The sequence below is a fragment of the Ischnura elegans genome, chromosome 4, assembly GCF_921293095.1.
Source record: "Ischnura elegans chromosome 4, ioIscEleg1.1, whole genome shotgun sequence".
In the NCBI taxonomy this organism is placed as follows: domain Eukaryota; kingdom Metazoa; phylum Arthropoda; class Insecta; order Odonata; family Coenagrionidae; genus Ischnura; species Ischnura elegans.
The window spans coordinates 83,757,729-83,768,637 of record NC_060249.1 but is presented as its reverse complement, the minus strand read 5'-3'; the positions used below and the strand labels follow the sequence as shown (position 1 = coordinate 83,768,637).

At 40.6% G+C, this 10,909-nt stretch overlaps 1 non-coding gene across 1 annotated transcript; it reads left to right on the top strand.

The window, feature by feature from the left end:
• The first annotated feature begins 448 nt into the window (after nt 1-448).
• On the top strand, nt 449-521 carry Trnak-uuu. The gene has a single exon. It is a non-coding gene; the product is annotated as a tRNA-Lys (tRNA).
• The last annotated feature ends 10,388 nt before the right edge of the window (nt 522-10,909 follow it).

Genomic DNA, 10,909 nt, shown 5'->3' with positions numbered 1-10,909 from the left:
TGCTTCAGGGTTGTCCTCCGCATCAATTCATCTGCGTTTGACATTTTCGCCGGGGCTACAGCAGGCGTCTTCAAGTTCGAAGTGAACGCCGGCGAAATTGTCGTACGCAGATGAGCCGACGCGGAGTACCACCCGGAAGCCAAGCTGCTCTTACCGCACCACTCCGCGGAAGCCTCCATGGGGCAACCTTATTTGTCTCGCTTGAGGAAAATTATTTCTTCCCAGGAGAATTCCAAAGTGCTTACTTTTCTCTAAAATTTTATAAACTTCATCCTAAATATTCCAAATATAATCGCTTTCGCTCGCTGGGGGACTCTACCCTTTCTAATGCTATTCGATGCGATGCAGACATCCGGGGATTTCCCTCAACCCAAGCAGGCAAAAACATGACTAATTTCCGGCATCCCAGATTAACGTATTAAACATTGGGAACTGCACTCCCTCCAGAGCCCGGATAGCTCAGTCGGTAGAGCATCAGACTTTTAATCTGAGGGTCCAGGGTTCAAGTCCCTGTTCGGGCGAATTTTTTTGTGGGTCTCAGCAACGCCCACTATTCTCATTATTCGCTTTCTCTTTCGAATGCCTTGTCCCCTGCGGACCCCTCCGGAAAAAAAACCTGAGTACTTCTCTGGTCACAGCCAGTTCTTCCTAAGAGTTCTTGAAAACTATGACGCAACACCATCCGTTGTTGGGATAGTAATTTAAGTAATGCTGGAAATTCTCGATTTGGCCAAAATAAAAAGTAAACCGCTCGGTCTGGAAATTAGTTTCTCGACGCATCATTTAGTCTAGATTCGAAAAATGACAGTTCGAAAAATTCGCCTGAACAGGGACTTGAACTCAAATTCTATGACTTTTTGTCGAATCTCTTTTCGTTCACCACAAACTTATGTATAAATCAGTCAGTCAATGGTCGGCAGTTGGTTTTAGAGTATATAGACTCCAGATATGGGACGGTAAAGGTCAAGAAAAGATGAGCAGTAAATTTCTCATGTGACCCGCTAGTGTAAATTGAGTATACAAATGACATAAATGGAATATCATTTGCCTTGACCGATTAAGAAATCAGGTGACCCATATCTGTTGCGCCAAGTTTTCCATAGCCTAAACAACCGCGTGGTACATACAACTCGTTGAATCACAGGACGAGAATACGGGGGAATCTTGTTTGAGTCCAGCTTGAAACAAATGGTTTCTTCTCTGAAGAATTCCGATATGCTTCCCTTTCTCTACAAACCTGATATACGCTATCCTACAAATCTGATATAACCTATCCCAAACGAGGAGATGCAAACAATGAGAAATTTCATGAAATCCCATGCAAAATATATTGAGCGTAAGTAATTCTCAATATTAAATCCTCATTATCCTGAAAATAGCGTGAAGATAAAGATGAAAGGTGGTAAAAATTAAAACACATCGATGATGATTCATATCATTACGGCAGTTACGATCGTGGAAGATGGTATGAATTTTACTTCCGGTATCAACAATGATATAATCCCGAAGACTTCTGTGTGGAACAGAATACCGATGCTCCTCCGTCACCACGAAAATACTTAGGCCTTCCAGCCCGCAGGCAAGATGTCAGAAAAAGATTGCACATTCCTTGTGAAGTCTTACGTCATTTAAATGCGCAGAAAAGGGGAGGTAAAATGAAAGGAAGAAGTACGAGAAAGGGACGGAGGGGAAAGCGAGTGTATGGAAAGAAGAAATGCCAACTTAATAAATGGAATCCTTAGTAGCCATGGAAACTTTAATTCGCCGCTGGGAAGAGAGAACATACTTAGGTCCTTACACTGTGCAGGGACGCCGACTTGCAAAAAATATTGGGGGGGCTCAAACCGGGGAATTGCCCCGGGAAGTTTTCTAAGCAGTGAGTTTTAAGTTTTTTAAGCATTTTAGAAGAGTCATATGATCAACATTAGAACCCTTATAACTCGAATCTCGATATCTGGACTATCCGGGGAAAATTGACAAGCCTGGCACATCTTTTCCTCACACCCATATCGGATTTTTGAGGGGCCTCGGGCCCCCTCAAGCCCCATGGAGTCGGCGCCTATGACACTGTGCCTCCATCACCCACAGCGGCGGATAGTGGGAGCATTCAAATTTTTATTAGGCTTATGAAAAATTTCATAACAGAAGACGAATTTGTGAAAAATTACACCGCTGGTACTACCCATCCACTTGCGCCAACCAGTTCAAAAAATAAACGACTATTACAGGACAGTCTGCTGAGCAAGGCCGTTAACTTTCACCGCGTTTCATGCAGCAAGTTTACCGAAAACATTGGACGAATTAAAGTGTGATGATTGGTCAAAATCTTAAAACTGAGAACTCTCTGGAGTGGCCAGTGGTATCACATTTCTCTCATCAAGCCTATCAGTAATCTCCTTTTTCGTTTTGGTCAAGGAATGGGCTGTCGTCGCGGGAGGCCAAACTGCTTTCTTTCAGTGCGTGAAAGGAATAAGATCCGCGGCTCTGAAGAAATTATAGGAGGATTAAAAAAAAGTGGCCTGTTTCACGGTTTGCATGGACTCGTGGGCGGAGAAGAAAAAATGCGACATGGAGCGAAGGGTGGATGGAGGAGGGAGGGAGACGTGTGAGCACGCGACGGAGAGGGAAAGAATTCTTTTTTTTACGTCCGATGACGCAAGCGCCGCGTGGGCGATGCGAGAACTATATGGCGAGAGGACAGATAGAGGGAAGGCCGGCCGGGTTCATGGCACCAAGTCGCGACTGCTGACGCGAGTGGAAGGGTGAGGAAGAAAATTAAATAGCGACAAAAAATGCCCCCAATTGAATTCACCACAATACAGGGCTTTAATAAAAGAATGGTGCGGTTTTGAACATTGTTTAATTGAAAAGAGAATTACTTATGCTAAGTTCTTAGATTTTCCCGGCGTAACAAGTGCAGAAAAGATTCTCGGGCTTTTCACCGGGTAAATGGTTGCATGTCTCACGACGTTTCGATGAACGACTTGCTCTCGAGATTCATAAGTTATTCGGAAGATCCCCCGAGGATGAAGAGCAAGTCGTTATTCGAAACGTCGCACAGTGCAAGTGGTCCGAAATCGGAAAAAGCCGGATAAAAGTTCGAAATGGCTTTTATTGAGATAGATACTAAAAACTTAGTGTAAATACTCATAAATGATAGCCGATTATGGATTTATATGCCATTTCAGATAAATTTTATCCTTTGCTGAGATAAAGTAGCTCAAAAATGATCAATTTTTCAGAAACGCGCGCGATCTCGTTATTCCTCGAAAATCGGTCAAATCGGTGTTTCAATATGTGCGCCCATAGTCGCTCAACAGGAGAGAAACCAGGCGTCGACATTAGCCTACTAACGAAAGGCGCCAAGGGGACCACGGCTTAACCTCCTATTGGAATGAGTGCTCGATTTTCAGAGGCTGCCCGATCCTTGCTTGAGTGCCTTGCGGAGGGCACTTCAGGTGCTGCACTCCGCCCGTCGGATGGGACCACTGAAAAATCTCAGTCATGATTTCGCTTTGTTGGGCACTAAAGATATTTCACTTGTTTCTTTCCTTGATACAATGATAAAGCATGCTACAGTGGACATTTTTCTTCTCCTAGTTCAACAATAATAATTAAACCCTTAAGGGATAAGGCATTTTTAATTTCCCTTATCTCACTTAGCCAATTAGTTATCTACGCAGGAGTATATAAACACTTCTACATTCTTCCAAGTAGTTGCGCGGACCTGTCGCACAACCTACACAAAGAAATTTTACTCGTTTCTTTCCTTATAAATACAAAAAAGATTGAACATGATACGGTTGAAAATTTTATCTTCTCTATCATGCAAATATTATTAAATCCTTGGTAGATAATAACATTTTAAAAATATCCTCCATTTCACTATATTCCCATTACTTATCTACTAGGCTGTATAAAGGAATGGGCAACATTTCAAATACGCAATTGAAATTAGTACTTGGTATTTCAAATACACGACCTGAATTTATCTTGTATTTTGTATTTCAAATACAGATTTTTGGTATTTTTCAATTCTAAAATAAAAAATACATTTGTGAAATACTTTAGAAGTACCTCGGATAACCCTTCCCTAACATTATGCTTCAGAGATGACTTCGTTTTCGTTAGAATCGTTTTCTTCGTTCGCAACAATCCATATCGTGTCAAGGCAGCCTATATTTTTTTAAGATCTCACACTTTCCATAAAAATGTATTTTGTATTTAAAAAGGTACCTAAAATACTATTTTGTAGTTAGGTTTTCAAACGCCCAAGTCAAAGGTATTTTGTATTTAGCATTTCAAATAAATTTGTAGCCGTATTTTTTAATTCAAATTCTCCTCGACCTGTATTTTTCTCAGCCTTGGGTATATATAATCACTTCTACATTCTTCCAAGTAATCGTTCGGACCTGTCGCACCACATATGCGACAGAATCATCTCTTACCAAATCCATCCCTTCAGCAAGCAACGACTCTTACCTCCCAACCACACCATTGGATGTCTCTTACTCAGTCTGCCATTTTCCCTCACCCCTTCGGTATTTCTCGCCACTTGTAACCTTCACCCTTCCACCCCCGATAAACACATCACCCATGGCAACCCGCCCTCTCGTCCGCCAGACACCTATGGCACGAGAAATTAATCGCCCGCGTCTCCGAGCCAGACGTGAACACTTGAGTCGAATCTCTTCGCGAACGCCAACCAATTCACTCATCCCGCTGGGATAACAAGCGGTGCCAATTATAGCGCCATCAAAATCCGCAAGGAGATTCATTCATATGCACACTGCCAACTCTCAACGGGAGGATTCCATGAAAGGATTCGGCAGGGAAACATTCGAGACGAGAGACAGAACCGACTGTTTTAAGGTTTGAAGGACATCGCCATAAGTTTCATTCCATTCCAAAGACGAATTCTGGGTGGCAATGAAAGTGAATTCGAAATATGCGTGGGCGCTTTTAAAAGCTTAAAACCATAATCTGCTAAGCGTGGGACAATCGCCAGGGTTTGAGAGTAGTGAGCTTTTATCGTTAGGGCTAACAAGAACAGCTGCATGCTAATATGGCTGAGGGCCTGAGGTGCTCTTCAATATAAGCTCAACCATTAATCCACACTCTACGCTGTTGGCTTTTTTCATTGATATTTACTCTATCGTCAGCTATTCAAATGACCCTTCGAGTCGTATGTATTCATGAGTGAGTGAGTTATTTCAAAGTTAAAAAAAGGAAATACTACAATTTAGAATCGTACATAAGAGTCAGCTTTTTGAATAGAAACTCGAAATACCAAACAAATCACCGAAGCAATCTTGATGACAGCCACAATTATTCCATGGGAACATTTTAAACCTTTCCCTCAGTCATTAAAACCTTATGTTTACGATCAGATCCACCCAGGCGTGACGGAGGAGGAGTTTGCACAAGAAAGAATGCCTTGGACTCGATTCGATTTCACTTGGGATTCGTAATCTGAATTCCAAGGAAAGGTCCTACACATACGGATTAAATCCTTGCAACGACTCACCGGCTGTTGGCAGACGGGCGCGACGGAGAGGGAAACGATTTGGGAAAATATACATACTTAGAGCACGAATATTACAAAACAGGATCCTCAAGTCGGCCTCTGAATGCGTTTTGACCCACCGCGATTTAAAATGGGTTTTCAATGCTCGCCACACGCGTCGCTGAGGGACAAATTGATCCGACTATCACGGGGGAGTAAGGTATAATTAGGGGTGTTTACCGAAATTAATATACATGATCAGTACTGTAACTAGGAATATGCTTTGAGGGGATGACAAGGCCTGGGGGCGGGATGGGATGACCTGTGGCGGGAAAATTTTTGAAAAATGACATGCCTGAATACACATTTTACATCATTTTGGCACTAAAATTTTAAGTTTTAGCAGATTCAGTTATTATATTTCAAAATTAGGCAATATTTTAAAAAACTTTTTATTTCTTTGATGCTTCTGGGGGGGGGGGGGGGGTCTATCCCCTCATTCCCCCCCCCCCCCATAGTTACGCCAGTGTACATGATGATGTGATCTATCAAATTCATTACTTTTCAATGCTATTCCTCGCAATTTCAAGTATTATACTTCAAAATATTTGAAAAAAGTGGATAGCACTGCACTCACCACCGCTCCACGGACATTTTTGAAAACCGATTAAAATGCGGCACAAGCACAGAAATCAGTCTTCAATGGGATGGAAATGGGCCTCCTCGTTTAATAGTCCCCTTGGAAAGGTCCTACATGCACGGATTTGATCCTAAAGCCAAGGGGACTGCATAGAGTAGATCCAATTCCATCCCATTGAAGGCTGATTACAGTTGCCACTTCGGTCGCATTTTAATCGGCTCTCGAAAATGCCCGCCGAGCGGTGACGAGTGCAATGTGATCCACATTTTTCCAATATTTTGAAGTATGCACTGAATTGTTGAGGCCTTTACTTTATAGAATTCCATATTTAATGTTTGGAAGGAAATTTCTTAGCTTTTCTACAAAAACACACACTTTATTGCCGACTAGTTTCGGTTACACTGTACCATTTTCAAGACTAGTGATACACATCAGAATTTGCCGGTATATATACTCTGTGGTCGGGTGATTGGAGGGAAGGGGAGAGGTAAGTACCATTCCCGCCACTTAATACCGGCAAATTCTGATGTGTATCAATAGTCTTGAAAATGGTACAGTGTAACCGAAACTAGTCGGCAATAAAGTGTGTGTTTTTGTAGAAAAGCTAAGAAATTTCCTTCCAAGCATTAAATTTTGAAGTATAATACTTGAAATTGCGAGGAATAGCATTGAATTATGAATTTGATAAATAACATCATCATGAACGTAAATTTCGGTTGGCACCCCTAATTATACCCAGGGGCGGATCCAGGATTTTTTTCTGGGGGGGGGGGGGGGGGAAGGCACGAGGGTCTGACAGGTCATCTCATATTTGAGATTAAAAACAAAATGCAAAAATTACTGAAGAAAATATTCTCTTTGTTTTGATATGAAAGTTATTAATATAAAATGAAATGATTGAGACTTCAATCTGTTTTCAAAAATGTCCACAGCGCGGTGATGAGTGCAATGCGATCCAATTTTATCCAATATTTTGAAGTGTAATGTTTGTAGTTACGAGTAATAGCCTTAAAAAGTTCTGAATTTGATAGTTCATATCACTGTGTACATAAATTTTGGTTAAAACCGCTGATCATACCTTATTTCCCCATGGAAATCGGATCAATTTTTCCGTCAGCGACACGAGTGGCGACTTCTGTAAACTCACTTAAATGCGCGGTGGTTGACAACACATTTAGAGGCAGACTTAAGGATCCTCTTTTGTGGAAAAAATATACGTGCCTAAATCCTTGCAACGCGCAACCAGCTGTTGCCGAAGCAGAAAAACCAGACGGGCGCGAAGGAAAGTGAAAACGGTTTGGGAAAATATACGTAGAGACAGGAGTGGGCGTAAAAAGGAGAGCGCGAGGGCAAAAGACAAGAGAGCATCGTAAATGGAATGCAGCGAACAATAAGGAGGTTGGCTCAAGGAGGCACGACTTACGGATCGTGAGATATTCGCCTCACACTCAAATCCGTGGCATTTTAACGGTTCTGCGAAGGCAGTCATGAATTGAGGCTGTATTTCGAATGCGAAGCCAAGGACAAGCCTCGGTAAACAGTGCGCGAAAGGGAAAGCAAGAATGCTCAAAGAGATGACGGGGGAGAGGGCGCATGTGTGGAATGGACGGAGGATGGGGATTACTTTTGGAGGGAAAGAAACTGAGCAATCCATATAAAGGGAACACATGGTTCCATATAATGTTCCACCATCTACATTTCTCTACATTTTCAGCTGTAGAAAAATAGGTTCACATACGTAATAATTCGAAAAATTTTCCTACGAATGAAAACAACTAACATCAGAATTCGATGCGGGTTAGATCATTTTCCCATAGTCAGTGACGTTATTTGGTTAGACCCATTATAACCCAAATTGCTTCTTATGTAACATCAAAAATGTATACATTTTCAGCTTCATTCGGGAAATACTAAACTAAGTGTTTTGTGCTGCAAAGTTAAATGGTGAAATATGTAGCTGCCACAATAATCATGAATGAGTAAAAATTTTAATTTTTTTAATGAGAAGTTTTGAAATTTAATTTCTCCAATAAGCAGCTCGGGGTTAGAAAGGGTTAAATGTAACACATAAATTGTCGACACGGAAAAAGGTTTGGCATGTCTGTAGTTTCTGGGGTTTTATTAGTAGAAGGGACTCACTAAGATACGACCGTATTCCCTAAACATATTGGAGATTAGGGCAGTGGCGGATACATATGGGGGGCGCGCGTACCCCTCTTGCGGGGCAGCCCGCATTGCCGAACATTGCAGGACCACAATTGTAACTTTTTATATCATAAGATAGCATTGTCTTGTACATGCGTATAATCAGTTTAAATAATACTCTCTTAAATTTTGCATGTAACATGATCATTTTTCATTATGACAAAAATATAGGTAGCTCAGAATATCTTTTGCGCCCCCCCCCCCAATTCAGTTCTTTCTGCATCCGTTACTGGATTGGGGGGGGGGGGGGAGCTTAAACCACCTGACCTCGTCCCTCCATTCACAACGGCCTTCACAGAATACGTAAAAGATGATGATGGTGAATGCTAGCCAAAACTAATACATACAGTTGTGAAAGCTGTCGACGCCGTTGCACAAAGAACACAAATTAATGATTATTGGGTGGTATATTTCATCCCCGCTGAATACCATAGTTGTAACTTGAAATTTACGACGCAAAAATAAGCAGGGTTATCCGAAGTATGTTACTATCTCATAAATGAATAAACGAATACTATTGTTTGCTCTGCTGGCTCCGCCCCCTTTTCTTGCCTCTCTGAGTCAGGAGAGTTGCAGCTCTACCAGTTGCAGCACTAAGGAATTTGAAAATTTTCAATAAATACGTTGTTCTGATTGCAAAACAAAAATTATCTCAATCGTAATATCATACATTTTCCCAAAAAACAGATGGTAACGTATTCACGTTTTCCAAGCGGCTGACGCTGATGGGTACAACGTTTCGATTACGTTTCGATTCTCTCATCGTCAAGTTCTACCAGAAAATGATGGCAAATTAATTATTACAAACGTCTCTTCGGAAACTGCGACTTCTAAAACCTTAAATCTTAAATCAGCTAAAAAAACTAAGACACCTTATCTCCACTTAATAATTCCATACTTTCATCCAAAACGCTCTCCTCCATTGGCTGTGCGAACTCAGTGATCCTTATATTAAAAGTAGTGATGGGTCGATTCCAAAATTTTATCGATTCCGATCCCGATTCCGATTCTGATATTTCGATTCCGATTCTACCGATACCGATTCCATCGATTCTGATGCCATAGGCTCCAAGAAAAATATCACTTAATTCCAGGCAACAAGAAAACCACTTTAAAAAATATTACTCTGTGAAAGAGTCAGTCAAACAAAAGCATCTTTCATATCATCACTATGTAATTAAAATATAATAGCTAAATTTCAAAACAGAACATTCCTGAAAAGTGATGTTACATGATAGGTATTACTTTAGAATACTAACACTCATGTTTAAATTTAAAATAAAAGTATCTCCTTTAATATCTATCTTTTATTGATAATATCTCATCATTATCAATAATGTCTCACAAATTTAGTCTCCTTTTACAGACTTTAAATTTTTGCTCAGATATAAAAGCATCTTCACTCTGTCAGCTGACAGAGTGAAGATGCTTTGCTTTCTAGGATATTCTAGGATAAAGCCTGTTGCATTTTACATCACATATTTTTCCTGCAGAACTAAATGTCTTCAGTATTTCCCAGGGAAGGAATTGGGTGGTGCATTCATCTATGATAAATAAGCTCCACTTCAGCTTCAACAGTGTTTGCTTTGGTGACTTTGGGTACTTTTCCAAATGCATCACTGTATCTTGACTATATACCTGTCACAGGCTCCCTAGTCTGCATTTGCTCCTTTGGAATATAAAAGGGATTTCCAAGTAGCACTTTTTGATCTCGAGTCGAGTTGAAAATTACTCGCAAGTATGGAGTCAAGTATGATAATTTCTGAACCAGGCAATACAGCAATGCATACTACAATATATTCTACTCCAATTTTCTATGATGAATGTCTAGCCTAATGTAAGAAGGAAAATGTAATGAGGATCGTGCCCTATAATGAGCCCTGAGTATAGTAATTTTCACAGTTATAATAAAGATTACATACTAAGTATATGAATCATGTAATATTTGGCCCTTTCAAATTCTCAAGCAGAAAATCCAATTATTCTACATGCTCAGCCAGCAGGTTTTGACATCTTCATGTAACAGTATTACTGCCTGCAGAAAATTGGCTTTTGCTACACACTTGTGTGACTGGGCAAGATACTTTCCTACCAAAATTGCAAGATTTTGGAGACTCTGGAAATTTATTAAAAATAATATCAACGATTTATTTGGACCTTGAATCTTCATGGAATTCAAATGGATGAAGCGAACGAACTATATAGAACTAAACTTGAGTTTTGTAGAGCCAAAAAAATTCTATACTTCGCACGTCATTTAATCAGGGTTAAAGTCTCTTGCTTTTTAAAGTTCAAGAAAGAAACTAAACGCTACAAATGAGTATCACATCGGACGGATGCAGTAATAAAAAAGGCTAAAAGATGCCTTGTGATATGAAAACTCCCCCTTCCGCGCAACTCACCTCGGCGAAGGTGGAAAGGGAAAAAGGGTATCAGTTGTTGCCTTTCGTGGAAACAGTTCATTCTTCTCTCTCTTAAGCATGCAGACTTAATTTCTTCATTTTACTTCAATACCCGAGCCATATTTCTTATGCGTGGGATGGTTCCGAAAAATATCC